General features: G+C 35.2%; 2 non-coding genes across 2 annotated transcripts; both read left to right on the top strand.

Annotated features, from left to right (window-relative positions):
* The first annotated feature begins 698 nt into the window (after positions 1-698).
* LOC130223821 (5S ribosomal RNA) lies at positions 699-817 on the top strand. Its single transcript, XR_008836935.1, has one exon. It is a non-coding gene; the product is annotated as a 5S ribosomal RNA (ribosomal RNA).
* Positions 818-998: 181 nt separating this feature from the next.
* Positions 999-1,117, top strand: LOC130223820 (5S ribosomal RNA). Its single transcript, XR_008836934.1, has one exon. It is a non-coding gene; the product is annotated as a 5S ribosomal RNA (ribosomal RNA).
* Positions 1,118-20,155: the final 19,038 nt, after the last annotated feature.

Genomic DNA, 20,155 nt, shown 5'->3' with positions numbered 1-20,155 from the left:
CAAAGAGTTAGAATGTTTTATTGGAAAAATTAAAGAAATGATAAATGAAATGGGGATTGAAAAACAGGTTGTTGATGAGGAATGGGAAACATTATTTTTATTTGGTTGTAAAACAGAAGGTAAAAATACAAAGTTCATTAATTTCATTTTAACAGTTGCAAGAATTGTGATATGGAATAGAAGGAATGCTGTTAAAGAAAAGAATGGCAAAATATCTGTGTGTAAATTGTTTAAAAGGAAAATGTCTGTACTGCTTAATGCTCTTTTCTATTATTGTAACACGAATGACAAGATTGATGTATTTGAAAAAGACTTTTTATGTGGGAATATATATGTTCAAATGGCTTTATATAATGTACATGTATTATTACCTGAATGTAATTGTTTTTAATTTTTGATATAAAATAAAAAAAAAAAAAAAAAAAAATCTCATCTGAACTCGGAAGCTAAGCAGGGTTGGGCCTGGTTAGTACTTGGATGGGAGACCGCCTGGGAATACCAGGTGCTGTAAGCTTTTTGAATTCCTTCATTTGGCAAAAAAATTAATAAATACATTTTTAAAAAAAAGAAAAAAGAGGTAAACTATTGAGGGGCCAAGGGCATTGTTTCTGTCGGTGCTGTTTCAAGGCAAGCTGAGCGGCGCTCGGCTCCTAGTGCTGCGCCTATTTTTAAATAGCCAACTCTTGACTGCTGCTCTCGCTTACGGCCATACCACCCTGGCAATGCCTGATCTCATCTGAACTCGGAAGCAAAGCAGGGTTGGGCCTGGTTAGTACTTGGATGGGAGACCGCCTGGGAATACCAGGTGCTGTAAGCTTTTTGAATTCCTTCATTTGGCAAAAAAATTAATAAATACATTTTTTTTTTAAAAAAAGAGGTAAACTATTGAGGGGCCAAGGGCATTGTTTCTGTCGGTGCTGTTTCAAGGCAAGCTGAGCGGCGCTCGGCTCCTGGTGCTGCGCCTATTTTTAAATAGCCAACTCTTGACTGCTGCTCTCGCTTACGGCCATACCACCCTGGCAATGCCTGATCTCATCTGAACTCGGAAGCAAAGCAGGGTTGGGCCTGGTTAGTACTTGGATGGGAGACCGCCTGGGAATACCAGGTGCTGTAAGCTTTTTGAATTCCTTCATTTGGCAAAAAAATTAATAAATACATTTTTTTTTAAAAAAAAGAGGTAAACTATTGAGGGGCCAAGGGCATTGTTTCTGTCGGTGCTGTTTCAAGGCAAGCTGAGCGGCGCTCGGCTCCTGGTGCTGCGCCTATTTTTAAATAGCCAACTCTTGACTGCTGCTCTCGCTTACGGCCATACCCCCCTGTGCATGTGTGATAGTGGTACATTCCAGGAAGTGTTTGGCTGCAGTTGGTGAGAGAGGCTCACCACATTTTCTTCTGTTTAGTTTTATTTTTGACTTAAATACATTTTTGTTAAAGTTTTTTTGAGTTTGTTTAGTTTATCCTCCCAGCAGCGTGAGCTGTTCGGGAGGAGTGTTTTTTTATTCCTATTTTTTTTTTTTTTGCAATGGACGGATCTACGGTGACAGACCTGGCAATGGCGGACGGATTTGAGAAGGCAAATGACAATGGACTGGACAGACGACAACGAGAAACAAACAGATCGGAGAAGGAAGCAAGGAAAAGGATTTATCTAAAAGAAGCAACTGTAACAGTGGATATAGGACAAACAACTGAGGTGAGAGCAATGGATTTAATTAAAGCAGTGACGGAGAGGATTGGGGATGGAAAGATTTTGGCTGTAAGACCAAAACAAAACAAGGAGTATGAAGTAACACTTGAAAGAGAGGAAGATGCTGATGTGTTAACAGACGGATTGACTATTAAAGGGATAAACTGTACAGTAAAGAGGCTACAAAATCGAGATTATGTTGTCTCCTTCATGCATCTGCCTGTCTATGTTGCTGACGTAGATATTTTAGAGAAATTGGATCATTGGGGAGTTTGTCCCATTTCAAAAATTAAAAGAAGGTTTTATCCGGGCACAGATATTGAAGATGGGACGAGGTTTGTTAAAACCAGATTCCCCAAAGAAGTGGCGTCCCTCCCGTACAGCACAAGAATAGAGACAGCAGAAGGACCACAATACTTTAGGGTGATGCACAGCCATCAGGTGAAAACTTGCAGGCTGTGCATGAGCCCAGATCATGTGGTGAAAGACTGTCCAGATTTTAAGTGTTTTAAGTGCGAGGAAAGGGGGCATTTCGCAAGGGATTGCGATGCGGTGAAGTGCCCGGATTGTAATAAGGTTTTAAATAAATGTGAATGTTGGATGGGGGAAGAGGAGGAGGAGGTAGAGCAGCGGGTAGACAGACAGATGTATGAAGGAGACAATATACAGTCAGAGGACAAAACAACAACACAAGACAGAAGAACAGAATCTAAAAGTGAAAAACTACAAGAGAATGAGGCTAATGGAAAGGACAGAGTCACTGAACAGGAAGGGACAACATGGACTCAAATGGATATGACTGACAGTTTAAGGAATGTTTTGGAAGCAGCAGAAATGAGCAATTCGAATAATAAAGACTTACAACAAGGACAACAGGAAGACATATTTTGGACACAAATGGACATGACAGACAGTTTTCAAAAGGCATTGGACACAGTGGAGACAAAAGACCAAAGTAATGAGGAGCAAGACGAGTTAGAGGAACAGTTACAAAAGGAGGGAAACAAAGAGACACAGGTGAAATCATCAAAAAGAAGAAGATCGATAAAGATAAAACCTAATTTAGAGACTGCAAGGAAAAAACTGCTAAAAGATGAAGAAATTGAATGCGCAAATAAGTATGAGTTGCTAAAGGGCTTGGAAGAGATGGACTGAGATGATGGTTTTTATGAATGTTTTTATCTTATTTATGGTTTTAGGAATTGTGTCTTTTAATGCAAGAGGGCTTTTAGACATCAGAAAATTTGAAAATGTAAAAGAAAAGTGTAAAAGAGAAGAAATAATTATTTTACAAGAAACAAATTGGAAAAATGAGGTGATGGACGTATATAAAAAAGAGTGGGATGGGGACTTTTATTATAGTAATGGAGATGGGAAAGCTGGGAGAGGAGTAGCTATTTTAATAAGAAAGAATGCACTACAAATGAGTAAAGTAATATATAAAGACAAACAAGGGAAATGTATGATTTTAGAAATAAAATATGAAGGGAAAGATATAATTTTAGTTAACGTGCATGCACCCAATGAAGAGAGTGAAAAGAAAAGCTTTTTTAACATATTGAGAAGGTTTTTAAACGACTATAAACAAATAATAGTATGTGGGGATTTTAACACTGTTTTTAGCAGACAGGACATAACAGAAGGTATGGTTTTTAAATCAGACACAGGAAGAAAAGAACTAAAATCACTAATGGAGGAAAAAGGAATGATAGACATTTGGAGAGAGAGAAACGGGAAGAAAAAGGAGTTTTCTAGAAGACAAATAGTAGGGAATTTTGTAACTCAATCGAGAATAGACTATGTGTTATGCACAAGAAATATAGAAATTTATATAGAAAAAATAAAGTACGATGAAACTGTTTTAAGTGACCATAAATTTTTATTGTTTAATTTTAATACAGAAGAAATACAAAGAGGCCCAGGGGTGTGGACATTAAATAGTGACATTTTAAAAAATGAAGACTATGTTAAAAAAATAAAAGGAATAATAGAAAAGGAAAAAGGAAACCAAATATATAATGAAGACAAAAGACTATGGTGGGAAAATGTCAAATATCTGATTAAAAAAACTACAATACAATTTTGTAGAATAATACAAAAGAATAAAAGACAACAAGAAAAAACAATAAAAGAAATCTTAGAAAAAGAACTAGAAAAAAATGAAAAAGACATACAAAAAATAAAAGAAATGGAGGAAAAACTGAAAGAAATTGAGGAAAAGAAATATGAAGGAGCTAGACTAAGAAGCAAAGCAAAATATGTAGTAGAGGGAGAAAAGTGCACAAAATTCTTCTTTGATTTAGAAAGACAAAAAGGAAAAGCAGAAACAATAAAGATAATACAAGGAGCAAAAGGAGAAAGCATAGAAGGAAATGAAGACATTTTAAAAGAAATAAAAACATACTATGAGGAGTTATTTAAAACACAGGGAGTTGATGAATTACAAATGGAAAAATTATTAAAACAGATAAAAACAAAAATAGATGAAGAGGATAAAAGAGAATGTGACCAAGAAATAAGAGAAGAAGAAATAAGAAAAGCAATAGAAAGCTTGAACAAAAGGAAAAGTCCAGGAATAGACGGGTTAAATAGTGAATTTTACGTATGTTTTAAGGAAATTTTAATACCAATTTTAACTGAAATTTTTAAAGAAATACTGCAAAAAGAAGAATTAAATGAAAGAATGGGAATGGGATTAATGAAATTAATACACAAAAAAGGAGAAAAGACATTGTTAAAAAATTACAGACCAATCACAATGTTAAACACAGATTTGAAGATTTTAACTAAAATTTTAGCAAATCGATTAAAAGAAGTGATGCCAAAAATAATTCAAACAACACAGGCCTACGCGATAAAAGGAAGAGACATAGCAGATATAACAATGAGCATAAAAGACATCATAGAATATATGAAGGACAAAAAAGAGGAAGGATATATCATAAGTTTGGATTTGGAAAAAGCTTTTGACAGAGTTGAACACCAGTTTTTATTTGAAGTACTTAAAAAGTTTGGTTTTGGAGAAGTTTTTAGAAAATGGATCAGGATTTTATATAAGGGTATTTTAACAAAAATTAAATGTAATGGCTTTTTAACAGAATGTTTTAAAATAACAAGATCGATAAGGCAAGGATGTCCTCTGTCAGCACTCTTATATTCACTTGTGGCAGAATCCCTGGGCCTAGCTATCAGTGAAGAAGAAAAAATAAAAGGAATGGAAATTGAAGAAAATAAAGTAAATAAAATGTTTCAATATGCAGATGACACTACATTAATAGTAAAAGGAAAAGAGAGTGTGAAAGAAGCAATGAAAATAGTACAACAGTTTTGTAAAGGATCGGGAAGTAAAGTAAATGAAGACAAAACGGTTTATATGAAGTTTGGAAAGGAGACAGATTTAGCAGATTGCACCAATTTTAAAGAAGTAGAAGAAATAAAGATTTTAGGGGTTTTAATGGGGAAAGATGCCAGAACAGCTAGAGATAAGATGTGGGAGGGTTTTTAACAGATATAGAAAGGAGGTTAAATTACTGGAAACTAAGAACACTGACATTAAAAGGAAAAGTTTTAATTATAAATGTTTTAATGGAGTCTAAGTTGTGGCATGTTTTATATGTTTTAGAAATGCCAATGTGGATAGAAAAGAGGTTGAAAAAATGTTTTACTGATTTTTTATGGGGAGGTAAGCCACCAAGGATTGCTTTTAATACAGTTGTAGGGGAAACAGACAAGGGTGGGTTGGGTTTAATAGATGTAGAACAAAGGAAAAATAGTTTAAGAGTGAAAAGAATAAAGAAGTATCTAGAAAAAGAAAACAAAGCAGAGTGGAAAAAAACAATGAAATATTTTTTAAACAAATGTGGTCATTTTAACATGGGAGATGGGATTTTATGGATGAAAACAAAAGCTTGGATGACAGAAAACTTACCTGAATTTTATAGAGAAATTTTAAGTGCGTGGGGGAACTTTTTAACTATAGTGCAATATAATCCACATGGAAGGGAAAACATTTTAAACCAACCTCTTTTCTTGAACAACAACATTTTAAGTCAAGGGAAGGTTTTATTTTTTAAGAAATGGATAGAAGTTGGGATTTTAAAAGTAAGGGACATTTTATATGAATTTAAAGAAGGCTTTTTAACTGAACAATATGTTATAGACACAATGGAGGAGGCGAAAGAGGAATACAACAGAAGGGAAATTGAGAAAAATCTTGACATAATTAAACAGGCAATTCCGAAAGAATGGATACGAAGCATAGATAATTTTGAAAAAGAAAAAGAAACAAATGAAGTGTATGTGAAAATAGGAGAAAAAACACACGATTTTAAAGAATGTACAGTGAAGAATATTTATTGTTTTTTTAGAGAGAAAGTTTTTAAAGAACCAACAGCAAACAAATACTGGATGGAAAAATACAATGTAAAAGCAAATGAAATATGGGGGAACATGAAAGGAAGGTATGTAGAAACAAAAGTCGAATGTCTAGAATTTTTAATAAGGCACAAAGCAATATTTTCAGATGTCATTTTAAACAAGATAGGGATGGAACAAAGTGCAATATGTAAAGTATGTCAAAAAGAAGAAGAGGGTTTTTTACACATGTTTTTACAGATGTTACTACTTCAATGTGTTCCTTCTGCCGCCATTCATACCGCGGCGACGACGGTACTTGGTGCACCAGCAGCTTTTGACCGCTGGGTGGCAGTTTAACCACAGATATTCAGCTTTGCCTTTCCACAACACTAAACAGACTTTTCTGTGCGTACCTTATGTGATCAGATGTGTTCAATTAAAATATAATTTTGATTTAGTTTTCTTAGTAATAAACATGATCTTATGCTCGGTCAGTGCGCTTCAAGTTTTGCCGTTGTGTGCTGTGTGCTCGAGCGGAAAAGCGTGTTACTTCTGTTTCATTGTTCAGTCAAATGAAAGCACTGCAGGGTTTCTGTTGAGGTGACAGCGTGGTTTGGGTTGTCAATGTGAGTATAGCAAACTTTTAAAGATGGAGGAGAGTACTTGTGGTCGCTGTTTCAAGTTATCCAGAGTTGTATTTATAGATCTTGAATATTACAATATTATTAAAATTACAATTATAACATCGACAGCAACTCGACTCGCGCACACCAGCTGATTCAGTCGTTTTCTAGTGACATACAAAAGAGTGCAGGGCTTCTTTTTTTTTTTTGTTAACCATAAAAGGCAGAAAAATAAGTGTTAAATGGACAAACACGTCGAACCTCCAGAGCTGCGGTCATGTCACCCAGCCCATGAAATACGGAGCCAGCTCCGGTGTCATCTACTGAACGCAAATGCCCAGCTAGTCCAGCCAGGTATGGCAGAGAGGCCCTATCAAAAATGGCCAAATACAAAAGAGAAACTGATAAATAGTAGACGTTGATGAGAAATGGAGCAGCATATTTGGTAGTTGAGAACGCGCCGCTCCGAGATGTAGAGCTGGTTTCCGAGAAATGCAGGCGGCGGAGCAAGATACCCTCTTTGCCACGGTTGCGAAAAAGTATCTGCATGCGCTACAGGCACACCGTCTCAGTGCTGCTGGAAACATTGCAATCTCAAATAAGTCTCCGCTTAAACCGAACAAAGTCAACATGTTAGTTTTTCTGGCAAAGAATTTAAAATATGAATAGAAAACAAAAGGCGGAGAGACGCAGTTTTTTTTCAACATCTGACTTATGTTGTTACAAGCCTAGGCTAATATTTTTGTTCTTCCCTACTATTTATATTATTATTGATTAGTATTTGTGAAGTTTCTAAAATGTAACGTTTACTGTTTCAAGCAGTAAAAGTTATTTCTATTTAACTAGCCTACATTATTATAGGCTGTATTGTGTTGTTTTATCAACGAAAGTTAAACAACAAACATGTTCGTTTGTACGGATATTTAGCATAATACTTTGGTCTTTTTTGATTTCTTATTTTTTTACATGAAATGTAAATTAACTTAGGTAGGCTACTTGGGTACAGGGGCGTAATTTGTTGGTAGTATACCGAGGAATGCTTAGACAGTGAATATTGTCATCATTATTTAAAAAAATTATAAATAAATAAATAAATAAATAAATAAAACACCTTACGGAAAGGATGAAATAAAGGAAAAGCATGCTCTTAATCATTCTTCATAATCTGATTTGTAGCTATACATGCAATAAACTTATATTGCGCCGACAAGAACAAGCTCTAAAAGGTAAAGTCTAAAGCGAGAGGAGTTATTGATATTAATGTTAGTTGTTAATATGATCGTAAACACTGCGTTGTATAATTAACGCCGTCATTGTGTCTTGTCTGCGATTTCTCGTTTCTCGTTGAAGAACAGAAAATTCATGTTATCGCCGTCTTCCCAGCCAGGTTTTTATGCACAGTTTCCGTTTTTGTTTCTTCTCAAACAATAAAGTTTCGCTATAGCAGGCCCGGCGGCAGGATATCATAAATGATGGCGCAAGGGCGATGTTTTTATATGACGTGCTAAAATTGAAAAATGAAATTTACATGAAGAGCTTTATTAGTGAAAAGCTGCCGAGCGCAACGAAATGGGCTATAAGCTATATTTGCTCTTATGTGCTGAAATACTTAACACTTTCTTTAAGACCACAGAATAATATGCAACATCTAAATGTCATATAGCCAATAAGGAAAAATTAACATGTTTCAGGTCTCTCCAGTGCATTTGGACTGAATATTTGACTGTGTCTTACTGGATGTCTCCAGTAACTAACAAACATAGAGGCACAAGCAGACTGTAGAATTCATTCATTAATTATTTCTTTTACTTATTTATTGTCAACCAAATATATATAAATTAATATGTGTGTGTGTGTGTGTGTGTGTGTGTGTGTGTGTGTGTGTGTGTGTGTGTGTGTGTGTGTGTGTGTGCGTGTGTGTGTGTGTGTGATGGCAGCAGACTGAAGAAGTTGTGCATTGGGTGGGTGGCATCTGCTGTTATGCAGAGGGCTTTACGGGTAAGACGTGTGCTGTAAATGTCCTGAAGGGAGGGGAGAGAGACACCAACGATCTTCTCAGCTGTTCTCACTATGCATTGAAGTGTTTTCCTGCAGGATGAGAAAAGGTTCCAAACCACACAGTGATGCAGCTGGTCAGGATGCTCTCAATAGTGCCTCTGTAGAAGGTGTACATGATTGGAGCTAGCCTCTTGCTCTTTTGAGTGGCAGCCTGTTTGAACATATCCCAGTCTGTGGTATTGAAGCAGTCTTGTAAAGCCTCTAAAGAACCTTCTGGCCACACTTGTATCTCCTTGCAAACCGGTTTGGTGACTTTAACGATCGGTCTGTAAGCAGGCATTAGCATGACAGTTAAGTGGTCCACCAAGGTGGGGGAGGGGGAAGGCTTTGTAAGCTCCTCTTGTGTTGTTGTATTTTTGGAAAACACACTCTTTAGGTCTGCATGGTTAAAGTCCCCTGCCAGGATGAGAAAAGCATCGGGGTGGGCTGTCTGCTGCTCACTAATGTGCAGTTTCCGTAAACACAAAAGCACAACAGTCCTTTACAGTCCTATGTGATGAACGAAGTAGACGGATGTAGTCCAGTTTGTTGTCTAGCGAGCGTATGTTCGCTAGAATGATGGAGGGGATAGCGGGTTTGTGGGGGTTAGCCGCTAGCCTTGTTCGGATACCCCCGCGCTTACCCCTCTTCTGCTTCCTCTCGCGCCGCTTGAAGCGCCTCCATTGTGGGCGAGGTGGTGAGGTGGGGGTCGGAGGATGAGTAGGCATCCGGAGCAAGGCGAGATCTTGCAGCTCATCAGTGTCCGCGGAGTTTAACTTGTGAAGTTTGTTTCTACCGATGTCGAGCAGAAATGTTCGACTATATGCGCGCTTAAGGACAGATAAACGTGACGTTGACGCACAATAACACGGCGACGTACAAGACGAGGAACACAAAAACACATTAATAACATATTAATAAATAATACCATGTTTTAACACATCTGCTACATTCCAGTGGAGCCTCCGTTGCGCTCTACCACAGCTGGCAAAACTTTCTGAAGGTGGTTTAAGCACCAAATAAGTGGTTTAAATTATGTTAGTCTCCTTATTTCTTTCCGTTTTATTTTAAATATTATAAATGTTTAAAGTTTTAGGTAAAGACGTCAAAATATGCCCACACATGCAAGCTAAACTAGATCATATCTGAGTCATAACGCTTTATTACCCAACCAAAATCAGCGAGGAAAAAATAAATGTTTTAAATTAAATTATATTTAAATGTTAAATTAAATTTAAAAATGGATTTAAATTTTAAATGCCATTTAAAAATAGTTGCTAAAATTAATGTGTTACTTAGTTACATTTTTAGGCATTAGCCAAACAGAAAGCCTGTCTACGGTAAATCCACACGCACTAAATAGCCTACCTTTTTCTTTTATAACACTGTAAACATAACTTCGCAGGTCGATCATCTTCAAACGCAAAAGGCATTTTTAAGTGTCCTAACTTGACTGCTGCTGTAGAATGGGATGTTTTTTTTACATAACTTTAAACGTGTGCTTTAGCTATGTCAAAATGAAAGCAAATTTTTTTAAGGGTTCTGCGTTTTGTCAATTGTATAGCTTTAATAATAATAATAATAATAATAATAATGGATATAACAAATTATAATATTATAGTATAGACATTTTTACTAGGCTACTTTAATATTAATCCCTAACTGAAAAACGAATGTGAAAATGACTGGCAGCTGTGCTAAAATTAATATAATGGCAAATTTCTTCTGCGTTTTTTTTCTTTATAGCTCAATAGTTTTATTCAAAGAATATGGTTCTCTCTTCAACTTTCAGGTTTGAGGTGGGGGAAGAAGTGGCAGAGGCAATTCAAATGTACCATCTCTAAATTAAAAAAGGCCACTTACGCGGCATCTGTGTGTACAGATTATTACCTTATTTTTATTTTATTATTATTATTTATTTATTCATTCATTCATTTTCTTTTTGGCTTAGTCCCTTTATTAGTCTGTAATTGCCACAGCGGAATGAACCGTCAACTTATCCAGCATATGTTTTACGCAGAGGATGCCAGGAGGGCCAGCTGGGGCTTCGGGACGGAGTGAAAGGAGAGGCAGGACTTTGCCCCGAGTCTGGGTAAGATGGCTTGCCGTCATTACACTAGTTTTCCGATGGCACACGATTTACATGCGCCAAGCACATGAACAAATAAATTAATAAATAAGGGAAAGAAAACATCTAGCCTTATAGGCTTTCTTTTTGATTATAATCGCCGTTAAGTTTCCGTTTTAAATGTAACTTCTGAACTGAACTAGGCTAATAACATTACTAATAACATAATAACATAAAATAACATTCGTTTAACAAATATTTTAGCACATCGAAAGTAATTAAGTGACCCGTTTTTTTTTTTTTTTATTAAAACCTTTATGCAAAAGGATCAGAGGATAAATTATCGTAGGATAAACGTATCACAAGCAGACTGTAGGATTCATTCATTAATTCTTTCTTTTATTTATTTATTGTCAACCAAATATATATAAATTAATATATGTGTGTGTGTGTGTGTGTGTCTTAGTTTATGTGTTGTAAATTTTCAACCATTTATAAAAAAGAGACAACATACTGATATGGTGTAATAAAATGTCAGTTTAATAAATAATACCAAGTTTTAACACATCTGCTACATTCCAGTGGAGCCTCCGTTGCGCTCTACCACAGCTGGCAAAACTTTCTGAAGGTGGTCGATGTATCTGTTGCAGACAGTTATTGTCAAACGATGCCGCCAGAATGTTTCGATGGCTTTAAGAAGCTCGTCTTTATTTTTTGGCTTGACCTCACGTCGGACAAATTCCTTCAGAGCATGCCAAACCAGCTCGATGGGATTGAGATCTGGTGATCTGCAAATAAAAATGAACAATTTAGACAAATTTGTCACTTATTCACTTCATTACTTAGTTGACTTATATGTAATAGATTGTTTTTTTTTTTGATAGACAAAAAATATTTTATGGCTAATATTTCAAATAAAGGCTATGTAAAATAAAGGATATTAATGCAAAAAAAATAAAAAATCCAAATGTGTTAATACAATAAATAAATAAACATGCTGTGCTATGTAGAATAAAAAAAAAATAACTTAATTGAGCTATAGGTAATCTGCCTTTTTAAGCATGTGTTACAACTAACCCCCTGTCTGTTACAACTTGCAGGTGGGGTAAATGGAAAATATTTTTACACCTGGCACTTTTGGCAATACTGCACAGAAACCATAGGTCCGGCGATCATACAGCCATTGCTAATTTGTAGGAGAGGATTGTGTTTTGTTGGTAAAAAAAAAAAAAACAATGGTTTGTCTAACCCCATTACTCTGTTCATTATTTGACCAAAACCAAAAAGTGTTACTTTGTGCCCCGCTCTCCCCTAATAACCTAACAAGAAGTACACAACATACTCAGCTGGGGTTTTCACCCAGTTGATCCCCTCCGCAGCAATACAATGTCGTGCTGCTGTATGTTTTGGGTCGTTGTCTGAAAAAAAAACACAGTAGAAAGTTTAAGATTCGGAAACAAATGTAAATCATAAAATATTACACACACACACACGCACACACACACGCAGTACAGTAGGCCTATACTGTATCTACTGTACCTTGGAAGAAGCGATGTGGTCCTTTAAAGTGGTGTTTTACGTATGGAGACAGATTTGATTTTATTATGCTGTCTTCGTAAAAACATCTGTCCATAATTCCTGAAAATAAAAATAAAAATGTTATACATAAAGAAACTGCAAAGAAAGGATTCATTCATATTGAAGAGATTTTAACTAACCTTCAAACACAACTAGCGGTCCAGGTCCCTGACGGGATACGGCTCCCCAGACATGAAGCTTTACTGGATGCTTTGCTTTCGGTTTCACAACATGGCGACCCTTTTTTCGATAGCACATCAGTGCAAAACGCTCCAAAGCCACGGTCGTTTCATCTGAAAATATCACGTTGTCAAAGGTCTCCTGGTCAGACATCCACTGCTGAACTTGACTAAGACGGAGAACCTTGTTGTGGTCACGGATCATGGGGTCTGTCCTATTAAGAAATATGTAGGACATGTAAGCACATATAAAGCAAATAGCCTAAATAAAGAGATGCATGGATGAATGTTAAATAAATAAATATTTATCATTATGGCATTGTTTATAACGGCTTACTGGCTTTTCCATAGGTCCACCCGAGTTGTTTTAATGATTTTCTGATAGTGCAGACTGATGCTTTTAACTGTATTCTGGACAGAAGCTCGCTCTGAATCTTTTTAGCAGATCGCTCATCGTCCTCGTGCAGTATTTCGTCAATCATTTTAAGTGCAGTACTATAAAACAAACACATACAATAATTTTATTAACAACTTTTTTACATCGTTGTTGAAATACTTGATTTGACAAGATGATAATACACAATACCTGTTCATTTTCCTTGCCGTTGTTTTTCTAGGAAGGCCTACAGGTATTTGACGTCCATAGTGTCGTCTTATAGTAGTGTTGGAGACGTACACACCCGACTGCAACAGGAAAGCCCTGATGTCAGCAAGAGAATGCCCTGCCCTCCACAAAGACCTGATGTTGTCGCTCGTCTCTGGAGAAATCTTCGTCATGTTTAATTCTATCACGGTCTGCGTTCCAAGCTCACTGCTCATAAGCAGCCAGTGTTGCCGTTTTAAATAGACCGCCCGTGCTTTGTTCTGTTCATGCATCAGTTTTTTATTGCAACAATTGGTTGAAATGTTCTGTAATTACAGCTATAAATGAAACAAAAGGTTATGATAGCTAAGCGATTATGAGTCGATTTGTTAATGTGCTGCAACGTGTTAATATGCAGCAAGGTTGTAAACTGTGTGCCCGATGAACTTTGAAGTGTGTGGCCATCCATTAACACGATCATCAACGTGAATGGATGAATACAATTCAAACACGAGTGGAAAGCACTTTGTTGCATCAATATTTCAACACAAATCCACACATAATCTTGCTTTCGCTTTGCTCTCTCTAAATGCGGTGTGTCCCTTAAACAATGTCGAGAGGTTAGTAACTGAAGTTACTGTACTCATTTCTATTTCACTGACTCGATTAATTAAATTCGATAAGGAAAAGAACGTCAAAATCATACACAAGATATCTTAAACTGTTACAGTTCACTGTTGTGCTTACCAATAGTGCAATACAATATGAAAAATTCGTAAAAAAATTTGATAAAAACGAATCTGAATACCTGCGTGAACAGTTTTTTCTTTTTCACTGACTGGCAGGACTGGCAAAAGCATCAAAAAACTGCTGAATCTCTGCAAATATTTGGTTAACTTATAAAACAAATATCTGGTTTAGTGATAAGCAGAAATCTAATGAGCTTATTAACCCACTGACAGCCAGGGGATCACTGGTCCACCACATTCTTACGAACATATTTATTAAAGTTATTATTTCATTGACATGAACATAACCATTTATAATATAATAACTAACCCGTCGTCTAAAATATTAATTGGGTATTAGCAAAATATTTTCTAAAATGTCTAGCAGTATTTGTCTATAGCTTTAATTAATTTAAATAATATTAAAAATAACAATAATAAAATTATAAAAATACAAAGATAGAAAGAGCAGCATTTTGCTAATTATAATAGTCCTTTATATTTATATCCATGTGTTGTTTCATATTCGTTTTATTTCACTTGATGCATTCGTTATTTAACGTTTGAATACTGAAATAAATAACAGCCATCGTTTAAAGGTTATTTCACCATCAAAATGTAGCCTATTATATGTATCATTAACTTTTTTATATAAAACTTTGCAGTGTAAATGGGACCTTAATACAGTTTAAAGCCAAGTTGTCTGAAAGAATGAGGGGCATGTCTATTGTTTTGGCTTGCATTGTGCATATTTGAAAATAATAAACACAAAAATGCAACAATGTGACGTAAAAAATTTTTAACAGCTGAAAAAAATATGTCTTTGGTCACTAAATGTACCTGCAACTACAATTACCCTACTGTTCGAGATACATCAGTTCTGTTTCATTGCAGTAGCTGGTTGAAATGCTCTGTAATTAAAGCGATAAATGAAACACAAAAGGTTATGATAGCTAAGCAACTATGAGTCGATTTGTTAAAGTGCTGCAATGTGTTAATATGTAGCAATGCAGCAATGTTGTAAACTGTTCCCGAACTGTGAAGTGCGGTCATCCATTAACACGATCATCAACGTGAATGGATGAATAAAACTAGCGCGCGTCAAACATTCTGCCCAAATGCTGCGGAGAAACCTAATTATATTAATATTTCCCAAAGTTATATAACACTTGATAGGTAATTTATCTTTATTTAAAAGAACAATTTAAGGATGTTGCATAACTCGGTTATCAAGGAAACCGTTGTGTTGCAGGACATAAGTAATAAAATAGGCTATAGCCTCTATTTCCTTCCGCTCAGCAGCTATAATAAAACTCTACATTTCCTTTTTTTTTAATTAAACCACGTCAGACAAAAACATAAACACTTGTTTGAGCAGGACTGGATTACAGAAAAGAAGGTAGGTTTCTGGTGGTTTCACTCTCCCGAAAAATACTGTTTGCACGATTTGATTGATATCGTCGTATCCAAATACTTTATAGGTCTATTTAATATTACAAAACTAATTTGTTGTGTATTGTTTTTTGTACATATAATTTAGCTATGCCCCATATGGTCCCAACACCTGACAGATGGAAACAACTAAGCTTGTTTTTAATATAACAAATATAAATATGCAGGTAATAAATACTACTGCTAATAATAATACCATTATAACATTTGTCCTATTGCTACTTAGCAACAAAAATCTAAAGCTAAAGCATTAGGGATGATAAATGTAGGCTACTGTATACAGTAAAGGCTATTGTCTCTTCCAAATGATGGGCAAAGATTCACACCTTTGCCCCACCCACATTTCACAACCTGTATGATCCCATAAAGGCCGCAAGTGCCACAGACCCTGTAGAACTTTTCTTAGCTGATCTTCTGCGTGACCTAATAAGTCATTATGAACAGCTCATCTTTTTACGGAAAGAGGACCAGGAACTCAAAAAGGGTAATTATTAAACCATTCTGTCTTTCTGTTATCTCCTTCATGATTATTTGTACTGTGTTTTCCTACGTTTCATGTTTTAACATCATTTTAACTTACTTCATTTATAGAGGGCTTTGTTTGAGAACAGAGAGACAACACCTAAGACAACACCTAAGAAAACAGCAAAGAGGGCGAAGAAGCGCATGGTCTCCAAAAAAGCGGTAATTTTATTTATTTCCTTATTTTCTGTATAATAAAAAAAGTTTTTTTTTCGTAAATTTGTGTTCACACGAAACGTGGCAAAATTTAATAGTACACTATGTTGACTCTCAACAGGCCGATGCGCTGTTAAGTGTGATCAACCCACACACTACACACCCGGATCCGAGGCATCAGCCGAAGAGGCAGCCATGCGTTATTAAGGCACTGAGAGAGCAGCTAGCGGCTGGTATGCTAGAGACGGAGGCTATGCGAAAGGAGCTGGATGCCTGCAAAGCAGCCCTTGCAGACTTAAACAACAGTCACAAGGAACTGATTCAAGCTCATGCAACCACTGTGCTTCAGCTGAAAGAAGCGCAAACAGCAGCAACGGAAGCTCAATGGACACAAGACCCCATGCGTACACCCGTTAACCTGAATGAGGATATGGAACAGTCCGAAGTCACCTCTGCTGGCCCGACTCCGAATTCAAGTTGCCATCCCGATTTACTGTTCTCCCCTCCCACTCAAGAGCACATTGACATGCTTATGGTTCAGAGTCATGGACGTCCAGATCGGTACGGTTGCTTGCTGTTTCGTGCAGTTGTGCCAGACCAGCGCTACGCGGAGTGGGCATCCACAACGAACTGGGATGGTTCGAGAGGCAAAGTTGCTTTGCCCGTGAACCTAAAACAGTTCGTTAGAGACAGCGTGATTAAGAGATTCCCTAACCTGACCTGCGCTGACAGCAAACGCATAAAGGACAGAGTGAACGAATTTCTACGGTCCCCACGAACCTCTGTTAGCGCCCACCGACGTCTTCAGTATTAGAGACAACTTAAAAAAAAAACATTCAGTTACTTTTGTATTTGTATTTGCTTTTTTTCTCCGAATAAAGATATCCTCTTAACCAACTGTATGACTGTTTTTTCCCGATTATACGCAAAAGAAATAGTTTCTAAAGTGTTTTTTCATGCTTTATTTCTAACACGTTTACAAATTATGAGTTTTAGCCTAAGGTTACCAGACAAAACAACAATAACAACATTATTATACATCATAGTAGCATGTAGACAATAATATTTCCTAAATAAAATAAAATATTTCCTAAAAAGTGCAGTTAAAAAATTCAAACGAGAAATTTTTAAAATACAATACAATATCTTTAAATAAATTAATTATTTACGCATATTTAGGCATATTTTCATTATTAATTTATTTTCATTATTCGTTTATTATTATGTACAATAATTCAGACATAAAATAAGATAGTAAAATATAATCAACAACGAAAATGTAAATAAAAACATAAATAAAAACATAAATGAAAAAGTCTTGTCTTAGTCCTATCAAAACGGCAAACACTAAAAGCAGGCTAAAAGACTGCTTTATTTATTTATTTAAGACTACTTATTGTACTGAATGTTTGTGCTTTCATGTTAGTTGTCTTTTATTTCTTCAATTCCAAAACGAGTCCTCTTTGCACTTAAAAAGTTTACAATAAAGTGTGTTAACAAATTTTAAATGATTAATGAAGGACTTATAATGCTTTGACCAATTGTTTAATATCATTTACAAGCACAGTAGCATATTTAAAGCTGCTGTAAAGGCTATTTCTTTCCGTTCGCATCCCGTCCCTTTGCGCCCCCTGGCGGCTTTTTCACAAACTGCGGTCTTACACTAAAAACAGAGCAGCATTTATTTCAAACGGCGGCGGTATAAGCCACGGCGGTAATAGCCACTTTGAACTCTCACCTACTGTATAATTTCGTTTTGTCTGATTTTGTCTAGTTTTGTCCGATTTTGTCTAGTTTTGTTTGTCTGATTTTGTCTACTTTTGTCTAGTTTTGTTTTGTCAGATTTTGTCTACTTTTGTTTTGTCTGATTTTATCTAGTTTTGTTTAGTTTTGTCTCATTTGTTTAGTTTTGTCTGATTTTGTCTATTTTTGTTTAGTTTTGTCTAGTTTTGTTTTGTCCCGGTTTGTTTAGTTTTGTCTAGATTTGTTTAGTTTTGTCTAGATTTGTTTAGTTTTGTCTAGTTTTGTTTAGTTTTGTCTAGATTTGTTTAGTTTTTTCCGATTTTGTCTAGTTTTGTCTAATTTCTTTTTGTCTGATTTTGTCTACTTTTGTCTAGTTTTGTTTTGTCAGATTTTGTCTACTTTTGTTTTGTCTGATTTTGTCTAGATGCGTTTTGTCTGATGTTGTCTAGTTTTGTTTTTTAGATTTTGTCTATTTTTGTTGTGTCAGATTTTGTGTAGTTTTGTTTTGTCTGATTTTGTCTACTTTTGGCTAGTTTTGTTTTGTCTAGGTTTGTTTAGTTTTGTCTAGATTTGTTTAGTTTTGTCTAGTTTTATCCGATTTTGTCTACTTTTGTTAGGTTTTGTCTAATTTCGTTTTGTCTGATTTTGTCTATTTTTGTCTAGTTTTGTTTTGTCTACTTTTGTCTAGTTTTGTTGTGTCTGTTTTTGTCAACTTTTGTTTGATTTAGTCTACTCTTTTGTCTATTTTTGTCTACTTTTTTCAGATTTTGTCTACTTTTGTCTAGTTTTTTGTTTTGTCTGATTTTTTCTACTTTTATCTACTTTTGTTTTGTCTGATTTTGTCTACTTTTGTCTGATTTTGTCTAGTTTTTTTGTATTATTTTGTCTATTTTTGTTTAGTTTGTCTCATTTTGTTTAGTTTTGTCTATTTTTGTCTAGTTGTGTCTCCTTTTGTTTAGTTTTGTCTAAATTTGTTTAGTTTTGTCTAGTTTTGTCCGATTTTGTCTACTTTTGTCTAGTTTTGTTTTGTCTAGTTTTGTTTGTCTAATTTTGTGTAGATTTGTCAGATTTTGTCTACTTGTGTTTTGACTGATTTTGTCTACTTTTGTTTTGTCTGATTTTGTCTATTTTTGTCTAGTTTTGTTTTATCTGATTTTATCTACCCTTGTCTAGTTTTGTCAATTTCTGTTTAGTTTTGTCTAGATTTGTTTAGTTTTGTGTAGTTTTTTCCGATTTTGTCTAGTTTTGTCTAATTTCGTTTTGTCTGATTTTGTCTACTTTTGTCTAGTTTTATCTGATTTTGTCTACTTTTGTCTAGTTTCGTTTTGTCTAGTTTTGTTTGTCTGATTTTGTCTACTTTTGTTTTGTCTGATTTTGTCTACGTTTGTTTTGTTTTGTCTGATTTTGTCCCCTTTGTTTTGTCTGATTTTGTCTACTTTTGTTTAGTTTTGTTTTGTCCGATTTGGTCTACTTTTGTCATATTTTGTCTAGCTTTTTTTGTCTTTTTTTGTCTACTTTTGTTTTTTCTGATTTTGTCTACTTTTGTTTTGTCTGATTTTGTCTACGTTTGTCTAGCTTTTTTGTCTTTTTTTGTCTACTTTTGTTTTGTCTGATTTTGTTTACTTTTGTTTTGTCCAATTTGTTCTACTTTTGTCTGATTTTGTCTATGTTTGTCTAGCTTTTTTTTGTCTACTTTTGTTTTGTCTGATTTTGTTTACTTTTGTTTTGTCTGATTTTGTCTACTTTTGCTTTGTCTGATTTTGTCTACTTTTGTCTAGCTTTTTTGCCTGATTTTGTCTAGTTTTGTGTAGTTTTATTTTGTCCAATTTTGTATAGTTTTGCCTAGTTTAGTTTTGCCTGATTTTGTCAGGTTTTGTCTAGTCTAGTGATTTTGTCTACTCTGTATAAATTATATCCTTTATTGTTATCACAACATATCTTTTTGTCAAGTCAACTAGCTTCACTAAAGTTGTTGAGATAACAAAGGGTTGTTAGTTTAGGTTGATTAAAGTAATAGCATGGTGATAACACACTGATTTAAAGGGCACCTATGGTGAAAAATCCACTTTTCAAGCTGTTTGCACAGACATGTGTGTAGATATAGTGTATAGACCGTCATATTGAGGTGATATAAACACACCCAGTCCTTTTTTTTTTCTTCAAATTTAACATTATAAAAATGGTGGACCAATTGGTGCAGTTTTCAGATCGACTGCAACTTGACGTAGGAGTGCGGTCCCCCCGACCACTGACTTGATTGACAGCTGTGCGTATTAACATGTCCCGGTAGTCACGTGTATAATCATATCAACAAGACCAGACGTAAATAAAAGATCTGTTCAGTTCGCTAGGATCATCAATGATCATCAAATGTGATCAAGAGTGAGTTTTACAAGTTTAAAATGTTTTTAAAACATTGCATGTGTGTAATGAATTACAGCAA

Source organism: Danio aesculapii, chromosome 4 (assembly GCF_903798145.1).
Source record: "Danio aesculapii chromosome 4, fDanAes4.1, whole genome shotgun sequence".
Classification (NCBI taxonomy): domain Eukaryota; kingdom Metazoa; phylum Chordata; class Actinopteri; order Cypriniformes; family Danionidae; genus Danio; species Danio aesculapii.
The sequence above is the reverse complement of the archived record's forward strand: the minus strand, read 5'-3'. Positions and strand labels throughout refer to the sequence as shown.